Source organism: Hyla sarda, chromosome 3 (assembly GCF_029499605.1).
Source record: "Hyla sarda isolate aHylSar1 chromosome 3, aHylSar1.hap1, whole genome shotgun sequence".
Taxonomy (NCBI): domain Eukaryota; kingdom Metazoa; phylum Chordata; class Amphibia; order Anura; family Hylidae; genus Hyla; species Hyla sarda.
Genome location: NC_079191.1, coordinates 401810628 through 401833049, shown reverse-complemented (window position 1 = coordinate 401833049; position 22422 = coordinate 401810628). Strand labels below are relative to the sequence as shown.

Genomic DNA, 22422 nt, shown 5'->3' with positions numbered 1-22422 from the left:
ACCTTCATACACTGCTCGAAAAAAAAGTAAACACAATGTAACTCCAAGTCAATGACACTTCTGTGAGATCACACTGTCCACTCAGGAAGAACACTGATTGACAATCAATTTCACATGCTGTTGTGCTAATGGAACAGACAACAGGTGGAAATGATAAAGGAGTGGTTCTGCATGTGGTGACCACAGACCACTTCTCAGTTCCTATGCTTCCTGACTGATGTTTTGGCCACTTTTGAATGCTGGCGGTGCTTTCACTCTAGTGGTAGCATGAGACGGAGTCTACAACCCACACAAGTGGCTCAGGTAGTGCAGCTCATCTAGGATGGCACATCAATGCGAGCTGTGGCAAGAAGGTTTGCTGTGTCTATCAGTGTAGTGTCCAGAGCATGGAGGCGCTACCAGGAGACAGGCCAGTACACCAGGAGACATGGAGGAGGCCGTAGGAGGGCAACAACCCAGCAGCAGGACAGCTACCTCCGCCTTTGTGCAAGAAGGAGCAGGAGGAGCACTGCCAGAGCCCTGCAAAAGGACCTCCAGCAGGCCACAAATGTGCATGTGTCCACTCAAACGGTCAGAAACAGACTCCATGAGGGTGGTATGAGGGCTGACAACCACAGGTGGGGGTTCTGTTTACAGCCATTTGCCAGAGAACACAAAGACTGGCAAATGCACCACTGCTGCCCTGTGCTCTTCACAGATGAAAGCAGGTTCACACTGAGCATATGTGACAGTCTGGAGACACCGTGGAGAATGTTTTGCTGCCTGCAACATCCTCCAGCATGACCGGTTTGGTGGTGGTTCACCGCTAATGATTCATATCAGGGCTAAAACCAATCCATAAGGCGAAAAGAACTGCCTGTAGAGCTTAGACAGGGTTGTGTAGCCTTAATAAGAGGACAGATACACTTCTGCTACAATAAAAGTTCCTAAAAGCACAGGGGTCTCCATAATTCTTTATAAATGAAACGATTGGAATCGCCAGGACTCTTCTTGAAGCTGGCTGCCCTCTCCAAGCTAGGCAATCAGAGGAGAAGTAGGAGTGAAAGCCGCCTGGAGTTTAGATATTTATTTATTTTTTTTTAAATAAAGGACTGACTATAAGAAACACACAATTCTCTCATCTTAGGAAACACACATTAAAGTTTTTGTCCTCAACTTTAAGTGACATGTCTATAGGATACCAGGCACTGCCCAATACCATCCTTACAGTGAAACATGGTGGGGGCAGCATCATGTTGTGGGGGTGTTTTTTAGTGGCTGGGACAGGGAGACTGCTCCATTTTTTTGCCCTCAACCCTGACCAAAGTACAAATAATATTAACCCCTTAAGGACACAGCCCATTTTATTTTTGTATTTTCCTCCTCTTCCTTCTAAAAATCATACACTTTTTTTTTTTATTTTTATTTTTTTAAATTTTTTTTTGCGTGACTAGTTTGTAGTGACCTCACTCATTTCACCATAAAATGTATGGCCCGACCAAAAAATAGTGTGGGGTAATTGAAAAGAAAACCGCAAGTTTGCAAATTTTGGAGGGTTTAGTTTTCACACTGTCCAATTTACGGTAAAAATGCAATGTTTTCTTTATTCTGTTGGTCAATACGATTAAATTGATACCCATGATTGCATACTATTATATTATTGTACTGCTTAAAAAAAATCCCACTTTTTAACCAAATTACTATTTTTAAAATCCCTCTATTTTGACAACCCATAACTTGCAAATTTTTCCGTATACGCGTCTGTATGAGGGCTTATTTTTTGCGCCGTGATCTGTACTTTTTAATTGATGCCACATTTGCGTATATTAACCTTTCAAATCGCCGTTTATTAAACTTTTTCTTTACACTATTTATTGCAGTCAATTGATTGCTAATACTATTCATATGCATAGCACTGATCAGTGTTATCGGCTATCTTCTGCTCTGGTCTCATTGATGTCAGAACAGAGCAGAAAACCCTGGGAGATGGACGGACGGAGGCAGGTAAGGGGACCTCTGCCCACCATTTTGGACGATTGGATCCCCACGGCAGAGCTGCAGGCGATTCGATCATCCAATATTACACCCGCATTGCCGCAGATGCTGTGATCTGTATTGATCACTGCATCTGAGGGGTTAATGGCGGACATCAGCGCAATATCGCTGATGTCCGCCATTACCGACTGGTGCCTGGCTACTGATAGCAGCCGGGACCTGCCATGCATGATGCGAGAACAGTTCTGGGGCTCACGTCATGTACAGGACGTAAATGTACGTCCTGGTGCGTGAAGTACCACCGCATCAGGACATACGTTTACGTCCTGTGTTGTTAAGGGGTTAATGAATACCTGAGAGCTCAGGACCTCAGACTGGGCAGAAGGTTCACCTTCCAACAAGACAGTGACCCTAAGCACACAGACAAGACAACACGGTTTAGGGACGACTCTGATTGTCTTTGCCTGGTCCAAGAGCCCTGATCTGAACCTGAAAATGGCTTCCACTGAAGATCTGCATCCAACCTGACAGAACTTGAAAGAAGGAAGGAAAAAAAAACAGCCCAGAATTTTATTTTTGTGGTCCCTTCCTTTATTAAATAAAGAGTGATCCCCCTCAAAACTACAGATCACTGTGGAAAAAATTTGCCCCGTAAACATAAATCGCCATATACAGAAAAATAAGAGTTATAGGGGACAGAAGGTAATTCTAAGCATACTCATTATCTTACAAAATTATCATTTTTTTTTCACAGTAGTAAAATAAACAAAACCGATAGAAATTGGGTATCTTAGTAATACTATGGACCTACGCAATAAAGAGAACGTCATTTTAACTATAAGGTGCACTTCAAAATATTTTTTCTTTTTCAATTTTGCCCCATAAGTGTGTGTGTGTGTAATATATATATATATATATATATTAATACAACATACAATTTTTGAAGGGTTTAGGCTATGTTCACACTTCGGAATGTCTGCACAGAAAATCTCCAATCTGACATTCTGCGGGCGCCGGCATAACATACAGGCACTAGGACCGCACAGGAATGCGCCATCTCATAGACTCCGTGCGGAGTGCGCAGAAAGAATGGACAGGTTCATTCTTTCTGCGGATACGGAAATCTATTTCTGGTAATGAAATTCCGGCGTGTGCTTAGCGCAGCAGAATCCTATTGAATACAATGAATCTCTGTGCGGAATTCTGCACGTAAATTTGGATATGTAAACATAGCCTTATGGAATTTAAAAAGCAAAGAAGAAAAGTGAAAGAAAAAATAAAAAAACAGATGGGTCAATAAAAAAGCTTTGCCAATGTGGAAAAATAAAGATATGGTTTATTCCTTCTGTTACATTTTGTTGCAAAATACCAATAATCAGGTAATCTTTATGGGGGAATTAATAAACACCTGTGCAGGGGAAAAGTTGCCCATAGCAACCAATCAGATCTCTTTCACAGGCCTTTTAAAAAATAATGGAAGCCAAGTGGTTGCTATGGGTAACTGTACCACATCCCTCTACACAGGTTTTGATAGATCTCCTTTATCAGCAACCAGGGTGCCTCCAGCTGTTGCAAAGCTACAACTCCTACAGCTTTATGGAGGAAAATAACATGTAAAAATTGTCTGCCTATTTTTGTGTAAAAATCATAGTGTAAGACCTGATACTGCAAAGTAGGTTGTGGCTCATAGATTGTTATAATGGTAGGGGGGGGGGGGGATAGCTTAGTCCTTTAAAGGGGTTATCCACCAAAAACATACCTGGCAGACAGTAATGGACATGCTTAGGAAGCATCTGCACTTGTCTTGGGGCTAAATGGCTATGTCATGAGATTACCATAACACTGTGGCTAACTTTTTGTGAACTGGATACTTCCTGTTGGAGTTCGTTCTCTCAAACTACACATCCCATAGTTCCTTGTTTGTAAGTGTGAGGTCACTTTCCTCTCACACATCAGCTACCCCATCCATTGAAACACAAATGAGCTGCATTCCATTCAAAAGACCCGTGTTTTCTAACCAGGGTGCCTCCAGCAGTTGCAAAAACACAGTTGGTTGCAGAATGATCTCTCTCCCACCCAGTGATCGTTCCACCTATTGAAGCAGGATAGGCTCCCTCTGATAACCTGACTAGTGATGTCATGTCTCGGCCACACTGCAAACTGAGACCTGAGAGTAATTTTGTATGCAGCTAAAAATATTAGGGCAAATATCAAGAATATTGAGACCACCGTCACACACAGGTACAGACACTATATAAACTACACTATATGAACCACACTAACACTACTGCCCCTGTAGCTTAGTCAAATAAAAAAAATCCTGAAATACCCCTTTAAGGCCCCAAATAGGCTAGTCTTGAAGTGGTTAAGCTGCGGCAGGAATCTTCCTCCGCAGTTGGAGTTGACTCTTGTGCTTGGGTTTCGTGATCAGGCAATATGTGTAATTCCCCATCTGGTGCCACCTGCATTAACAATTAATCAGATTACAATGGAGCGGGCCCGCCATTTCCGCGGCCTCAGATCAGGGGGCAGATGCTGGAGCATTAGATAATTCTGGCTGTGCTTGAAGATGATGTCATCTAGATCAAAGTTTGGACAAGTCGGATTATTTCCCAAAACGTTTTCCCCCTCTGTTTCACGTTGCTTCTGTGTTGCCATAAAGTGATGGACGCGTGGCCGTATTTCCCCCCTTTAGTAAATGCTCCTGTATTTTGTGTCTTGCCTGCAGGGCTCCAGCTAACACCCCACGTCCACGACGGATTTTGCACTAGGAAGGCAGACCCGGTCGCTTCTTTATTTCGTACTTGTCATCTCGCTGCCTTTGGAGTCATAAAGCCGCATCCGCACTCAACGATGATCGGACCAGCAGACATGTGTTAAGGATTACTTCTTCTCCTTTCAGCCGCACTCATTCAGGATCCACAATGAGGGATGTAATGCTGAAATAATTACGGTGAGTCCATAGGCATCCATGGATCCTAGGCCTGTTTATACCTTCTATTACATTTGGCTGCAAAATACCAACCAGGGCGCCTCCAGCTGTTGCGAAATGAAAACTAGCATACCCGGAAGTTGTAGTTTCGCAGCAGCTGGAGGCACACTGGTCAGGAAACACTGCTTTATATTGTGGACCACCTTACTTGCCATTCATGGTAGCATCCTGGGGTATACATCCTTTTTTCAAGTACTAATCAATATCATTTACTGATCCTTTTTTTTGTTAGTTTTTTTGTCATGTGTACTTCTCTAGGTTTTGAGGCACTCATAAGTAACACGTACCCCCAGTAGTTAGGTAGGGAATCCCCACAACCATTAGGTAGTAGCCCCAGTTAGCCAGTGAAGTGTGTGCTTCTCTCTCTCTTGTCGGTAGGGTCAACGTTTTCCCTCCATAGACCACAGTGTTTCCCAACCTCTTCCCCAGAAAGAACTGGACATAGACCATAAGTTGTGTTTCTCGTGTATTGCCTTAGCCAAGTTACAAACTTTCATTCACTTTTGAAGAAAAGTTATATAAGTGAAGAGTTAATGTAAATAATCATCACATTGTGTGTACTAAACAAACACAAGCACTGCTGCCAAGTCTGTATGAAGGTCTCTTGTCTGCATTAAACAGCTGTCAGTGCACTGTTGCCACCTACCTTAACCCCTTAAGGACCCAGCCATTTTACACCTTAGGACCCGGCCATTTTTTGCACATCTGACCACTGTCACTTTAAACATTAATAACTCTGGAATGCTTTTACTTATCAATCTGATTCCGAGATTGTTTTTTCGTGACATATTCTACTTTAACATAGTGGTAAATTTTTGTGGTAACTTGCATCCTTTCTTGGTGAAAAATCCCTAATTTGATGAAAAATTTGAAAATTTCGCATTTTTCTAACTTTGAAGCTCTCTGCTTGTAAGGAAAATGGATATTCCAAATATTTATTTTATTTTATTCACATATACAATATGTCTACTTAATGTTTGCATCATAAAATTGACGTGTTTTTACTTTTGGAAGACACCAGAGGGCTTCAAAGTTCAGCAGCAATTTTCCAATTTTACACAAAATTTTCAAACTCACTATTTTTCAGGGACCAGTTCAGGTTTGAAGTGGATTTGAAGGGTCTTCATATTAGAAATACCCCACAAATGACCCCATTATAAAAACAGCACCCCCCAAAGTATTCAAAATGACATTCAGTCAGCGTTTTAACCCTTTAGGTGTTTCACAGGAATAGAAGCAAAGTGAAGGAGAAAATTCACAATCTTCATTTTTTACACTCGCATTTTCTTGTAGACCCAATTTTTGAATTTTTACAAGGGGTAAAAGGAGAAAATTTATACTTATATTTGTAGCCCAATTTCTCTAGAGTAAGCACATACCTCATATGTCCATGAAAAGTGTTCAGCGGGCGCAGTAGAGGGCTCAGAAGCAAAGGAGCGACAAGGGGATTTTGGAGAGTACGTTTTTCAGAAATGGTTTTTGGGGGGCATGTTGCATTTAGGAAGCCCCTATGGTGCCAGAACAGCAAAAAAAAAAAAAAACACATGCCATACCATTTTGGAAACTAGACCCCATGAGGAACGTAACAAGGAATTAAGTGAGCCTTAATACCCCACAGGTGTTTCACGACTTTTGCATATGTAAAAAAAAAATAAAAAATTTTCACTAAAATGTGTTTTTCCCCCCAAATTTCACATTTTTGCAAGGGTTAATAGCAGAAAATACCCCCCAAAATTTGTAACCCCATCTCTTCTGAGTATGGAGGTACCCCATAAGTTGGCATGAAGTGCATTACGGGCGAACTACAATGCTCAGAAGAGGAGGAGTCATATTTGGCTTTTTGAGAGCAAATTTTGCTCGGGGGCATGTCGCATTTAGGAAGCCCCTATGGTGCCAGGACAGCAAAATAACCCCCCATGGCATACCATTTTGGAAACGAGACCCCTTGAGGAACGTAACAAGGGGTACAGTGAGCATTTACCCCCCCACTGGTGTCTGTCAGATCTTTGGAACAGTGGGCTGTACAAAATATTTTATTTGCACAGCCCATTGTTCCAAAGATCCGTCAGACACCTGTGGGGTGTAAATTCTCACTGCACCCCTCATTACATTCCGTGAGGGGTGTAGTTTCCGAAATGGGGTCAAATGTGTTTTTTTTTTTTCTTTTTTGCGTTTGTCAAAACCGCTGTAACAATCAGCCACCCCTGTGCAAATCACCTCAGATGTACATGGCGCACTCTCCCTTCTGGGCCTTGTTGTGCGCCCCCAGAACACTTTACGCCCACATATGGGGTATCTCCGTAGTCAGGAGAAATTGCATTACAAATTTAGTGTAAAAAAAATTTTTTTTTTTACACCAACATGCTGGTGTAGACCCCAACTTACCCTTTTCATAAGGGGTGAAAGGAGAAAAAGCCCCCCAAAATTTGTTAGGCAATTTCTCCCGAGTACGGCGATACCCCATATGTGACCCTAAACTGTATCCTTGAAATACGACAGGGCTCCGAAGTGAGAGCGCCATGCGCATTTGAGGCCTGAATTAGAAATTTGCATAGGGGTGGACATAGGGGTATTCTACGCCAGCGATTCTCAAACAGGGTGCCTCCAGCTGTTGCAAAACTCCCAGCATGCTTGTACAGTCAACGGCTGTCCGGCAATACTGGGAGTTGTTGTTTTGCAACAGCTGGAGGCTCCATTTTGGAAACAGTGGTGTACCAGACATTTTCATTTTTATTGGGGAGGGGAGGGGGGCTGTGTAGGGGTATGTGTATATGTAGTGTTTTTTACTTTTTATTTTATTTTGTGTTAGTGTAATGTAGTGTAGTGTTTTTAGGGTACAGTCACGCGGGCAGGGGATTACAGCGAGTTTCCCGCTACGAGTTTGAGCTGCCGCGCAAAATTTGCTGCATCGCAAACTTGCAGCCTGATACTCACTGTAAGCCCCCTGCCCATGTGAATGTACCCTGTACATTCACAGGGGGGGGGACCTCCAGCTGGTGCAAAACTACAACTCCCAGCATGCACAGTCTATCAGTGCATGCTGGCAGTTATAGTTTTGCAACAGCTGTAGGCACACGGGTTGGGAAACACTGAGTTAGGAAACAGACAATGTTTCCCAACCAGTGTGCCTCCAGTTGTTGCAAAACCACAACTCCCAGCATGCCCAGGCAGCCGAAGGGCATATTGGGAGTAGTGGTTACGTAACAGCTGGAGGAGAACAGTTTGGGGACCACTGTGTAGTGGTGTCCAAGCTGCAGCCCTCCAGATGTTGCAAAACTACAACTCCCAGTATACCAAAACTGTCCAGGCATGCTGGGAGTTATAGTTCTGCAACATCTGAAGGGCCAGATGTTACAGAACTACAACTCCCAGCATGCCTGGACAGTAAGGGCATGCTGAGGATGTGTAGTTTTGCAACATCTGGAAGGGCACAGTGGTCTCCAAACTGTGGACCTCCAGATGTTGCAAAACTGCAACTCCCAGCATGCCCAGACGCCAAGGGCTGTCTGGGTATGCTGGGAGTTGTAGTTTACAGGGTCCCATTATAGCAATGCATGTCGCTTTACGGCGACGTGCATTGCTGTAAAGGGCCAGACCGCGGCTGAAGATCTCCTCACCTGTCGCCGCCGCCGCCATCTTCCTCGCCGGGATCCGGGTCTTCAGGGACGAGGTAAGTACCGGGGCTGGTCCCCAGCACTCCCCCGTCCCCCTCCGCGTCCTCCGGTCTTCCTCCCGTCCTCTCCGGACTTCAAGGGGCCGGGCAGGACGGGAGGAAGTAACCGCCCCCCTCCTGCGATTGGTCGGTTAACTAACCGACAGATCGCAGGGAATAGGAGGAGGTGGCAGGCTTGCCACCTCGCTCCTATACTTCAGCATGGTCCTGGCTGTCTGTGACAGCCGGGATCGTGCAAAATTACCGGGTGATCGGGTCCCAGAGACCCGATCAGCCCGGTATCGCCGCAGATCGCAAGGGCGATTTCCCTTGCGATTTGCGGCGATCGCCGACATGGGGGGCCTACATGGCCCCCCTCGGCGTTTGCCCTGGATGCCTGCTGAAGCATTTCAGCAGGCATCCGCTTCCGATCTCTGCCCGGCGCGCGGCAGAGACCGGAGAAACACCAGGACGTACTAGTACGTCCTGGGTCCTTTAAAGCCCAGGGTGCCAGGACGTTCTAGTACGTCCTGGGTCCTTAAGGGGTTAAAGTGCCTATCGCCAAATAAACTTTTCTAAACTAACTCAGGCTATGTTCCCTAACTGCTCCTAACACCCCTCCAACCCTTAAAAAAATTTCAGAGCTTAAAAAAAGCTGTGTATCTTACCTTTATTGTTGCTTACGTAGTGCAATCTCACAGCAGGAGAAAGTGGGATTTCCCAGCAGGCATGACATCAATGAAGCCTGCTGGGGGACGACTTCTGTCCTTACATTGTTGCAGGGCTGTGATGAATAGAAGACCTCAGGCTCTGTGCAGCTTTCAGGGAGGCTCTGTGCAGCTTTCAGGGAGGCTCTGTGCAGCTTTCAGGGAGGCTCTGTGCAGCTTTCAGGGAGGCTCTGTGCAGCTTTCAGGGAGGCTCTGTGCAGCTTTCAGGGAGGCTCTGTGCAGCTTTCAGGGAGGCTCTGTGCAGCTTTCAGGGAGGCTCTGCAGCGAAGCACTTCCTGAGTTTGGTCTCCTGCCAGGCCGGAAGGAGATCAAACTCACTTTATTAATTGCAGCAGGGAACAGAACAGAGCCACCTAGTGGCCGTTTTATCAATTACATTTTAAACATATTTGTTGATTATTTTAAAAGCAAGTGAATGGGAAAGTGTCTGCTAATTACACAAGGAACATTATATTAAAAGTGGTGACAGGTACTCTTTAAATCTTGTGGGGTGGATTGATGGGCAGGCACGCACGGACACTTTTCATACACTTGGACAGTTGTACGTTGTGCAAAAATGAGGTCTTAGTCGCCAGGTACAGTGCCAGCTTTCACATAACTGTTTGACAAAATACGTTTTGGCTTTGTTTTAGGGTCTATTCACATACAGTATCCTGGGCGTATTTGATGCGCAGGTTTTGAAGCAGTGTTCAGATTTGAAGTGTTGAATCATTAAGTTTACATTGAAATCTGCAGCATAAAATCATGCACATCAAATATGCACAGGATACTGTACGTGTGGAAAGGGTCCCAAAGATTCTAAACTCTTACGTCAGTCATTAAAAGAGTTAATCGTTTCCTTCAGTGCATCTTGGTACAAGCCCTATGGGCAACAGCGGTATCCAAGATTTCTTCCAGAAACAGCACCACCCTCTGCCCTCATGTTGTGTGTGGTATTGCAGCTCAGTTCCATTCAGTTGAAAGAGCAAAGTTGTAATACTACACACAACCTGAGGACAGGGGTGGCCCTGTTTTTGGAAGAAATTGAATTTTTATTTAAAATTTTTTTCATTACTGGATAACGTTTTCAGTATAGCACATTGACTGGGTGCAGAATCTCTGAGCCATGGTTGGGATTATGTCGCTGATTCACCCTTTTGTATTTGCGAATAATCTTTTGTGGGTGTCGCTGCCGGTCTTCCCATGACTGTCTAGTCCAGTGTTTCCAAACCAGGGGGCCTCCAGCTGTTGCGAAACTACAACTCCCAGCATGCCCAGACCGCCTTGGCTGTCCGGGCATGCTGGGAGTTGTAGTTTTGCAACAGCTGGAGGCACCCTGGTTTGGAAACATTGTTCTATTCTAGCCAAGAGAACCTGCATGTAGCTGCACATTACACAGGACCTGCTGGAATAACCTGTTTAGAGAAGATGTTTTTTTTTCTTGCTTATAGAGTATGTCCCCTGTATACCATCTACTGTATGTATTCTAGGGGAACGTTCACACTACGGAATTGTGAGAAACTCTGTTTGAAAATTGCAGCAGCCTCCCATTGTTTTTATTTTGTGGCGGACTGCACTGCAATCAGTGTAGACGGCACATGTCTGTGTGGTCTTGGTGCCTAAGGATTTTGGCGGCGTTCCCGCCAATGTCTGTATCTGCTTAGTGTGTGTGTGTGTGTATATTTATATACTCAAAGAAATTAAGGGAACACTGCGATAACACATCCTAGATCTGAATGAATGAATGAACTAATCTTAGAAAATACTTTCGTCTTTACATAGTTGAATGTGCTGACAACAAAATCACACAAAAATTATCAATGGAAATCAAATTTATCAACCCATGGAGGTCTGGATATGGAGTCACATTCAAAATCAAAGTGGAAAACCACACTACAGGCTGATCCAACTTTATGTAATGTCCTTAAAGGGGTACTCCACCCCTAGACATCTTATCCACTATCCAAAGGACAGGGGATAAGATGTCTGATCGCGGGGGTCCCGCCGCTGGGGACCCCCGAAATATAGCACGCAGCACCCACCTGTCACACCCCTTCCCATAGACTTGCATTGAGGGGGCATGGCATCACACGGGGGAGGAGTCATGACGTCACGATCTTTCGTCCCCGTGGTCGGGAGCCAGACCCTCCAGCGCTTCCGGAGAAGTAACAGGTGGGTGCTGTGTTTTTATATTGCGGGGGTCCCCAGTGGCGGGACCCCCGTGATCAGACATATTATTCTCTCTATCCTTTGGATAGGGGATAAGATGTCTAGGGGTGGAGTTCCCCTTTAAAACAAGTCACAATGAGGTTCAGTAGTGTGTATGGCCTCCTCGTGCCCGTATGAACTTGGCTGGGCAGGGGGTTATGTTTTGTATTTTGTGCACAATAAACACAATTCGGATATAGTCCACCTACCTAAACGGATACCTGGTAAAGGTACGAGACACCAAATGCCATAGGGGGAGATTTATCAAAACCTGTCCAGAGGAGAAGTTGCTGAGTTGCCCACAGCAACCAATCAGGTCGCTTCTTTCAGTTTTAACAAGGCCTCTGAAAAATGAAAGAAGCGATCTGATTGGTTGCTATGGGCAACTGGGCAATTTTTTTCTTCTGGACGGGTTTTGATAAATCTCCCTCATAGTGTTTAGGGTGAATCATACATTTTTATTGTAGTATTTTCCAAACTGTGTCTCCAGCTGTTGCAAAATTACAAGTCCCAGCATGCCCGGACAGCCTGTCCACCTCTATGGTCATCTGAGGTGTCCCTGTTGTCGTCCTGTTCAGTAGGAGAATGTTAAACGCCTAATGGGAACAGCTGTGCCGGAGAAACGTGGGGTTATTTTAAATGTCCCTCTTCAGTTCCAAATATAGACCAAGGCAGGGTCCGGCCTCGCCTGTCTGCGCCCACGTGGGCAGTCTGTAATCTGGAGTGCTGCGGGAACTAAGAGAAGCTCCGGTCTGCTGAATTATTGTTTTTCTTTTCGTCTTCCATTGCCTCTTATTGAACTGTTCTCACTATATACCTCCTGGTATTCCGCCTGTACTGTATCGCCTTCCGCCTGTCCTGTATCGCCCTGTGGTATTGACCGTAAACCCATCTACCCTGTAACCTATTCTTTGCCCATGATGCTTTGGCAGTGTGAGCTGATGCAGACGATAAGCATGATATGGTGCGGTGCAGAGTACCCTGATCTTACCTAGTAAGGCCCCTTTCACACTACAGGTATCATCCGGGTTTTTTTAAATTTATTTAAATTTTTTTTTTTTTTTTTTTAATGCCGTCATTTTACAGTGACTGATGAAAAAAAATGGACGTAATAATGAATAACTGACCATCATGTGTTATTTTTAATCTTTTTTTTTTTTTTTTTTTCTTTAAAAAACTGAAGTTCTTCATTTGTTATTACCAGTTAAATGTTTTTTTTGTTTTTTTTCATCAGCTTTTAGGGTTCGTTCCCACCTGGCGTATACAATGCATATTTCACGCTGGGCAAAATTTATGGCAGCAGCGGGAAATACTCTGCATATTCCTTGCCCACTATACACAGGGCTTTCCGGCTTTTTTATTTGTTTATTTTTTTTGTAAAGTTGTACTGAGCATGCTCAGTACAAAAAATAGATGTTGAAAAAAAACTGACAATAACTGATAACTGATGTTTGTTTATTTTATTTTTTTTTTTTTGGAACATCTGGTTACCATAGACTTAAGTTTTAAATTTTAATGTCCGTTTTTTCACCCTTTTTTATTTTTTTAAATTTTTTATTTTTTTGCCGCACGAAAAATTTGCGCACGCACCGCAAAAATAACTGACCTTAGTAAAAAGCGGACATACCTGATGCAAAAGGATGTTCAAAAAAAATCGCATTGACATAAATGGGATTTTCTGACTGAGGTTTTCAGGACTTTTTTCCGGGAATAAGTGTGCATTCACACCACGTTTTTGCGATACAGTTCCTGTAGACGTTTTCAATGTGAAAACCGTACGGAACCATATTGAAAACCGTATGCACTGACTCTCCATTGAAAACCGTATGCCAAAAGATGCATCAGGTTGTGTCCGTTTTGCATCCTGTACAGTTTTGTCAGTTTTTTTTTCCCCTGTACCCAAAACCGTAGTCTACCACGTTTTTTGGTCCGGGTGAAAAATTGATTTAAACCTTTTTATACCTTTTTTTTTTTTTTTTTAACAAGGGAGTCAATGGGAACCGTACAGAACCTTATGTGTGTACAGTTCCATCAGGTTTTCACCATACGGGTTTTGATTTTGCACAATGTTTTTTTTTTTTTTTTTTTTTTTTTCTTAAAATTTCAATCAAACAAGTGAAACTTTATTCAAAATGGAGTGTAAAGTTAAAAACCTATCCTTTTTAGTAAGAAAAAAACGGATGCAACCGGACATCATTTTTCACACCGTATACAGTTTTTAACTGTATACGGGTTGAAATTTGTACACATGTTTTGATACAGTTTAGTCAGGTTTTGAGGAATCTGTTTTTAATCAAAAACCTGATACGGGAACTGTATTGCAAAAACGTGGTGTGAATGCACCCTAATGATACCTGTAGTTTGAAAGGGGCCTAAGGGTGCATGCACACTACGTTTCTTAAGATACGGGACCGTATACGGCTGGGGAGAGTGGGGCGGAGAGTCGGGGGCGGGGCAACCGCACGCTGCCGTATGCGGTCCTGTATCTAATGTATTTCAATGAGTGACCGGAGTGAAACGCTGCCTCTGGTCGGCTCCGTTTTGCCCCGTGTACGGGTTCCCGACCGGACCTACGAACGTAGTCAACAGCGTTTTTAGGTCCGGTCGGGAAACCGTACACGGGGCAAAACGGAGCCGACCAGAGGCAGCGTTTCACTCCGGTCGCTCATTGAAATACATTAGATACGGGACCGCATACGGCAGCGTGCGGTTGCCCCGCCCCCGACTCTCCGCCCCCCTCTCCCCAGCCGTATACGGTCCCGTATCTTAAGAAACGTAGTGTGCATGCACCCTAAGACAGGTTCTCGTTGAGAAGATCCAGGAGGCAGTGCTATATAGGGAAAATAAACTAGGCAAATTGGCTCTTATCCAGAAGGAAGATACCCGTCTGATGCCACCTATAGGTAGCTACCCTGTAAGTCGGTGTCCAGCCTGGAGACACAATCGCAGATGCCCTCCTGTAGACGGTTATGTCAGGCTTCTTGCCCCTAGTCATCAATGACCATGGCTGGCAGGATTGGACTGACTAAGCATATGTTTCCCAACCGGGGTGCCTCTAGCAGTTGCAAAACTACAACCCCCAGCATGCCCGGACAGCCGTTGGCTGTCCGGGCATGCTGGGAGTTGTAGTTTTGCAACTGCTGGAGGCACCCTGGTTGGGGAAACACTGGACTAAGCTCTTGGGGATAGATTGGTTTTCGTTGAGAAGAAGCTAATTTGCATACATGATCTTTCCTGGAAACAAGTGACAATTTGTAGTCGCACTTGTACTTTAGACAACCCAATAAACTTGTGAATTATTTATAATCCATATGCAGTATATTGTTTTTTCCTTGTTGCTTATTATTATAGACAGCCTGGCATCGTGTGTTGTTGGGACACGATGCTTTGTCATTTTGGCCCCCTAACGTAGCATTATGGCTCGTTCACACGGGCAGATTTTTATTGCGAGGATAGCTGCGTGTTTCCCGCTCCCAGTTTGAATCGGGACGGTCTCTCCGCTGCAGATTTTAGGCATCAGTTTCCACTGCGTAAAATCCAATGCTGACTCTGTTGACGTCAGTGGGGCCTGTGGCAGATTATCCGCAGAGGAAATTTTGCTGCCGAAAATCTGCCCCGGAAAGCCCACCCTGATTCAAACTTGAAGCGGGAATCGCGCTGCTATCTCGAGAATATTTGTTTATTTATCATCTTGGATTTGACAACCAGAGCAAAATTCTTCCAAGAAACAGCGCCACCCGTCCTCAGGTTGTTTGGGGTATTACAACTTGTCTCCTTTCACTATAATGAAACTGAACTGCCATACCACAAACAAAATAAATATATATATATAATTTTGTGTATATGTATGTGTGGTGTGAATTGGCAATATTCTGGCGATGCAATACGTATCGCGATACACGTATGACGATACGATATATCCCTATTCTGTCTCAAAAACGATATATTGCGATTTTTACTCACGCAGTCATACCAAATATGTTTTATTTTTATTATGTTTACATGTTTTTATATAGGAATAGGGGGTGATTTGAACTTTTAATATGGAAGGGGTTAATGTGTGTCTTAAACTTGTTTATTAAAACATTTTATAATTTTTATTTAATTTTTTTTATACACTTTATTAGACTTTTAGGAGGAATCATTAGATTCTTCAGACAGATTATTGAATAGAGTTCTATTGAACTCCATTGCTCTGTGATCCATTGATAGAGCCTAGTCCAGCCAGGATCTATCAATGACAGAGCCGGGACAGGAGGAAGCAGAGGTAAGTCCTCCTGCTACCTCCACAGTGGATCCGCCCACCTGCGATCGTGCTGCGGGGGGCGATCTAGCCCACCAGGGAGCATTCACATGTCCCTTTTAGATGCCGCTGTCAGCTTTGACAGCGGCAATCTAAAGGGTTAATAGCCAGCCGCGGCGATCACTGCATGCTGGCTATCAGCGGCGGCCCTCGGCTACTGAGAACAGCCGGGGACTGCAGAGTATGGAGCGGGCAAGAGTCCGGAGCCCGCTCCATACACCCCTGTGAGCGCCGCATGCTGGCTATGATCGGCGGCCCCCGGCTACTGAAATCAGCCGGGGGCCGCAGAGTACGGAGCGCGTGCGAGTTGGGAGCCCGCTCCATACACCCAGAGCGACGCCGCACTTGTCAGGTCCGGCCCTACTTGCACGAGCCGGAAAAATTCACCTGCCCAGCGCCCGGAACTGCATGTCCCGGGCGTCAAGAGAAACTAATTCCACATCCCTAAAAAGATAGATTCAAAAATATTTTGAATTGCGATAATCGAGTAAATCGATTTTTTTTCTTACACCCCTAATAAATATTACACCCCAAATAAATAAATAGAAACATAGAATGTGTCAGCAGAATAAGAACCATTTGGCCCATCTAGTCTGCCCAATAATCTGAATCCTATCAATAGTCCAATGCCCTATCTTATATGGAGGATAGCCTCATGCTATCCTTTAAATAAATATAAATCAAATTAAATTGTATTTTATTAAATTTTTATTTAATTTTATTTATTTAATATTATTTATTTATTCTTTTTATAAATTAGCTCTGGTTTTCTACACCTGGACAATCGGGCCTATTATGTACCGGTATTCTCCATAAAATAAGTTCTGCAACATCTTTTCATAGAACTCTACATTGTACAGGTCTTCTGTTGGTCCTCCTGGAAATGTATAATCTAAACTGACAACTGGGTGTTGCTATTCCTCATGATAGGATTTGTCCCCACAGTCTTAACACGGACTCCCCCGGTGGACAGAGGAGGGAGGTGCATGGTGAAAAATTGAATTAAAAGGTATCATTATAGTAGTTGGTTATGGCTATTATAGGGTGAGGAGGAAAAAAACGAGAGTGTAAAAGCGAAAATTGGCGCGGACAAGTGGATCGTCATGGGGGACAAGTAGATTTTGCTCCGTTTTAGTGTTGTAGCTTTTAAAAAAAAAATTTTTTATTTTTTTTTAATAAAATTTCCACACCCCTGTACATGGCAGAGTTTTTAGAAAAGGTGCCAGAATTCATGGAAGATCTGCAACAACGGAGTCTGCAGTTGTGGATCTGTTGGTAAGGCTACATTCACATCATGATTTTGCCATACAGTCTTGTATCAGTTTTTGTATTGGGTTTTAAAATGACCGTATACGGGTGATATACATTTTTTTTTTTTTTTTTTTTTTTATAAACCATTGCGGTTCCAAAAACAGGACAGAACTGGGAACAAAACTCTGGTTGACCACAGGAAGAAAAAAAAAACTTGGAAAAATGCCAAAGTACAAAAACTTACACAATATACATTTTTGTGTAAGTTTTTGTATGAAAAGTCAATGGGTGCGGCAAGCAATACGGTAATAATAATAATTCAAAACAACATTGCAAAAATGTGATGTGAACGCACCCTTACCGCAGCAAAATATGGAACAGTACATTTTATTGCAGATTCATTGCAGACTTGACTACCCCATTAAAGTCAGGCGTATCCGAAAATGTGCAATTGTTGGATATATAATCTATATCTCTGTAATCTAATGAAATAAAATGTAAATTGTTATACTATAAATATAATTCAGTGCAGATGGCCACATTTCAAATTGTTGACAAACTAATCCTAGAGATTCCTGATTCTAAGTCTTTTTTTCTTTAAGGGAAGAAAAAAAAAATTGTGGAGGAGATAGAAATAGCGATCAATAGTGAGATTAATGCTCGGGTTACCTCGTAACTGTGAGCTGTGAATTAATGCCCAGATCAATGAAATCATTTTTACGAGCGCTTGGTTTTATAGCTCCGAGCACAGACTTGAATGATTGCCTGAAGGGAGATATTAAACCCGGTCACCGAGGCCTCTCCTCCTCCTCCTCCTCCTCCTCCTCCTCCTCCTCCTCCTCCTTCTTCTTTTTTTATTGTAGGGTTAAATTCAATGGCAGCCAGCTCCATTTGTGAATTCCCTGATGCTTTGGACAGCACCAAATATGTGTGTGTGATTTATTTATTATATATATATATATATATATATATATATATATATATATATATATATATATATATATATATATATATATATATATATATATATATACACACAGTGGTCCCTCGACATATGATATTAATTGGTTCCAGGAGAACCATCATATGTTGAAACCATCATATGTCGAGTACATATGTCTATGTAAAAATGGTAATTGGTTCTGGGGCCTTGGAACCATTGTATGTTGAATACATATCTCTATGGGAAACTGCTAATTGGTTCTGGGATGACCATTGTATGGGGAGTGTTTAACAAACCAGGGTGCCTCCAGCTGTTGCACAACTACAACTGTGACATCGCATACAGTACTGTACAGTTCTTTAAATACCTTCAGGGGAGACAGAATGTCCTCCATTACCATCCTGCCGACTACAGCTCTATAGGAAAGGAAGGGGAGGGCAGCCAGCAGCTCATTGGATGCCTGCAGCAAGATGCTGCAGGCTATTGGCTATGGCTGCACTGGGGGGGGCGGGGCTTACACAGAGCTCACAGTGGAAGCCTGCGTGAGTTAGCAGGACAGCATGTGAGTGACAGGAGGCAGAACGGGGCACATTAAACAACTATCTGTCAGTTGCTGAAGTTGTCAGTGCTGTCAGATAGCTGTTTGTACGGTGGCCCCGACACAGCAGCATCATATGTCGAGGCTGCCTTCAACATACGATGGGCTCTGAGAGGCCATCATATGTTGAAATGATCATATGTCGGGGCCATCATAAGTCGGGGGGGTCACTGTATAGTGTAATCTTTTATTTTTATTCAAATTTATTTATTTTTTGACCAGCAAAAAGCTTACTAATTGTTTGTATTACATGTACTAATTTTTGCTTAAAGGCAACCTGTCATCTGTTTTATGCTGCCCAAACCTTTGGCATCATAAAACTGACGCAGGCATCGTGATCCTGACTCACTATGAATTACTGTTACGTTCAGCCTTTTCATGGCGCTGGGAACTGGGTAACTAGTCCTCGGGGCTGTCCCAGCAGCTGCTTCCTGCCTGGTTTGATGCATCACTCCCTATACCAGTGTTACCCAACCAGGGTGCCCACAGTTGTTGCAAAACTACAACTCCCAGCATGCCCGGACAGCCAAAGGCTGTACGGGCATGCTGGGAGTTGTAGTTTTGCAACAACTGGAGGCTCCCTGGTCAAGAAACATTGCCCTATACAGTGTTAGGGCAAAATGCCTCACTCAAGCTGACATGGTGGAGAGCAGCTGCCCGGACCCACCCCGAGGACTAGTTACCCAGGTCCCAGCAACATTAAAAAAAAAAATCGGGCATTTTAGAGTAATCAGATTTTAGAGTACTCCAGAATAGAAAAATGTATCCCCTATCCTTAGAGGGGTACAGATTTTTATAAGTGTCAGAATGCGAGGTGGGGGCGACCCATGGGATACCCCGAGATCTCCTGCTTGGCGCCCCAGATCTTTATATATCATTATTATTATTATTATTATTATTATTTTTAATGATTCTTGTCGACAATGCGTTTGCCCCCTCCATGCAGCTTTATGGGACAGCTGGACATTCCCACGTGCAGAGCTCCGGCGCTCATGGAGATGCATGGAGGGGGCGTGTGGGTCACTGCTTCGTGGGGTGGTAAACACGCCAGGGTGCAGTACGGGAGAATGGGGGGGGGGGCAGTTCGGGTTGGGGATAAGTGTCAAAGTTTTTTCTATCCAAAGATCTCCTTTAAAAAAATTACGGAAACAAGTGCAGGGCCAGCGGTAACATGGTCTTTACTTTTATTACAGGAATGAAAAATATAAAAAAAAAAAAAAAAAAAAAAAGTCACCAGAGCAGGAAACTCTCAGATGACTTATTTCGAGTCACATGACTGTTCTACGGAATACCCACAGTCATGTAACTCAAAACAGCATTCCCTACTCTGGTGGATACGTTCTTATCTGCACTGATCACTTGCATGGGACTTGCGTGCCTTGATTGCGATGCCCGCTTCAGTTTTATGTGCCGATTCACTGTACTCTTTGGCAGGTTATTTTCTTTTTTAGTAGCCAGGTATCGGCATCCTCAAATTCAGATCTGCAGTTGCCAAATCTGAACTTCACCCTAAAGCAGTGGTCTCCAAATGGTGGACCTCCAGTTGTTGCAAAACTACAACTCCCAGCATGCTGGGAATTGTAGTTTTTCAACAGCTAGAATTCCACCATTGCCTGTGCTCCTCAGCAAAAACGGGAGTTTGTCATTGCTCTTGATAGGGTTGGTTATATAGTCTGCGGAGACTTTTTACTACTACTTATACCATTTGGTTTTAGCCAGTTAAAGGGGTTCTCCACTAGAAAACATTTTTTTTTATTTTTTTATTTTTTTTTTTAAATCAACTGGCTCCAGAAAGTTAAACAGATTTGTAAATTACTTCTATTAAAAATCTTAATCCTTCCAGTATTTATCAGCTGCTGTTATGATCCACAGGAAGTTGTTTTCTTTTTGAATTTCCTTTCTGCCTGACCACAGTGCTCTCTGCTGACACCTCTGTCCATTTTAGGAACTGTCCGGAGCAGGATCTGTTTTCTACGGGGATTTGCTCCTACTCTGGACAGTTCCTAAAATGGACAGAGGTGTCAGCAGAGAGCACTGTGGTCAGGCAGAAAGGAAATTCAAAAAGAAAGGCACTTCCTGTGGATCATAACAGCAGCTGATAAGTACTGGAAGGATTAAGATTTTATTAATAGAAGTAATTTACAAATCTGTTTAACTTTCTGGCAGCAGTTGCTTTAAATAAAAAATATATTTTCCAGTAGGGTACCCCTCTTAAGTTCCTTCGTAAGACTGCAAGCGTGTGCAAGTGTATAACACAGACCGCCCACGTTTCTTTTACAAGCACATCTTTTAGCTGCCGTGGTTGTGTAACACTGCAGTACGTTTCAATCAGTGTTGCGGTGGTATATACCTATGTATATATCCCAAGACTAAAACTTCTCCCGTGTGCCCAGGCTTCGGTTTACTTGCCATCTTTTGAAGACAGAGGGAGCTCCTTGAGCAGGGTTGGAGGACTCCTTTACCCATACGTCATGCAGTCAGAGAGCACCGTAGGGTATCTGGCAGCTCCTGCGTCCTCTTGGAAGGTGAAGCACTGGAAAATTTTAAGCTTCCGCATGTTAATTTCTAAGAATGGCTTGCAAATAAAATGAATAGCCGTCCATTGTTACTCAACGTTTGTGATGTAAACAGTCATAAAGCTCGGCGGCCCCGCTGTTTATACTGTATGTTGTGTAAGTGTGTGCTCATGACTTGTCCTACACGCTAGTTCACTAGCACTTGTCGCACTCTTATAAAAAAAAATCTGTACCCCAAGCACCGAAGTCCAGAACCTCAAGGGCAGGGGAATGGCCGACTGCGACTGTAGGAAGGCTCTCTAACCCCGGGGGGGCCTATAGGACGTCCATTATTTAGAGGCTGAAAAGAGTCGTCCTATCGGGGAAAGCGCCTGGCATCCAGATGAAAAGGACAATTCAGGTGAGTATTTAGCAGCAAGCCTATCTACACTGGGAATCTCTAAGCCAGGGTTTCCCAACCAGTGTGCCTCCAGCTGTTGCAAAACTACAACTCCCAGCATGCCCGGACAGCCAAAGGCTGTCCGGGCATGCTGGGAGGTGTAGTTTTGCAATAGCTGGAGGCACACTGGTTGGGAAACACTGCTCTAAGAACTGAATACTAAGTGCTTTAGATTTGACATAGAATATAAGAGAACATTGGTGACGTGTAGGGCTGCCGCTAACTATTATTTTAATAATCGATTAGTTGCCGATTATTTCATCGATTAATCAATTGGAAAAAAATGTCAAAATGCCAAAAAAAAGGGGTTCAGCTGATTCGACTTGAAAAATGATGTGCAATGGCCATATTAAAAGTTTCTAGCATGTGGTGTGACGAAACTGCAGCAAATTTTATTTTTATTTTTTATAAATTTTTTTTAATGTTTACGCCGGTATCGGTTTTGGTATCGGGGACACTGAACGAGTCCCCGATACCATGCAAATTGCTAGTATTCTCCCACTGCCACCATCCGACATGTCCCTTCTGCTGCTCTACTCCTAGCGCAATTAGCGCACCGCCGGGACATGCCTATTCTCTGCTGCTCAGTTCCCGAGACACGTGTCATCAGAGAGCACTTAGACAGAAAAGAACAACTCTGCTTCAGCAGCTCATAAGTACTGAACGGATTAAGATTTTTTAATAGAAGTAATTTACAAATCTGTTTAACTTTCTGGAGCCAGTTGATATATATATATATATAAAAAAAAGTTTTTTTCCTGGATAATCCCTTTAACTGCAATGCAGTCCCAGGTGAAGAAAAAAAAATGATAATAAAATAAACGTTTAATCTTTTGGCA

General features: G+C 43.5%; 1 protein-coding gene across 7 annotated transcripts in view; it reads left to right on the top strand.

Moving 5' to 3' along the window:
- Positions 1 to 22422, top strand: part of SOCS5 (suppressor of cytokine signaling 5) — a 232217-nt gene that overhangs the window by 53244 nt on the left and 156551 nt on the right. For 5 of the 7 annotated variants that reach the window (XR_008891639.1, XR_008891638.1, XR_008891640.1 and 2 more), the window contains exon 2: positions 4703 to 4927. The exons of the other annotated variants lie outside the window; for them this stretch is intronic. The gene's annotated coding sequence lies outside the window, so the exon portion shown is untranslated. The remainder of the gene's footprint in view (positions 1 to 4702; positions 4928 to 22422) is intronic. 7 annotated transcript variants of the gene reach the window in all.